Source organism: Penaeus monodon, chromosome 31 (assembly GCF_015228065.2).
Source record: "Penaeus monodon isolate SGIC_2016 chromosome 31, NSTDA_Pmon_1, whole genome shotgun sequence".
Taxonomy (NCBI): domain Eukaryota; kingdom Metazoa; phylum Arthropoda; class Malacostraca; order Decapoda; family Penaeidae; genus Penaeus; species Penaeus monodon.
Window position 1 is genome coordinate 23,200,272 of NC_051416.1, and position 283 is coordinate 23,200,554.

Here is a 283-nt window from a genome sequence, read left to right on the forward strand (position 1 = left end):
TTTTTTTTTTTACCAGAACGAACACAGTTCTGTTTTCTTTTTTTAGCTTTTTTTAACGTTTGCTTTATGCACTGTTCCTATTTTTTCCTACTGTTCTTCATTTCCCCTTTCATTGTTTGCAGAGCTTAAAGTTTATATATTTTTATTTTTTTTCGGAGATACCAGACAACCGCAGTAGATTTTGCGTTTGTATTATAAAATGCTAAGCAAGACTAAGTTTTCACATTTGGGTATATCATTCAGTGTGGTGTGAGATAACAGTTATCCGACTTTTGTTAATGTA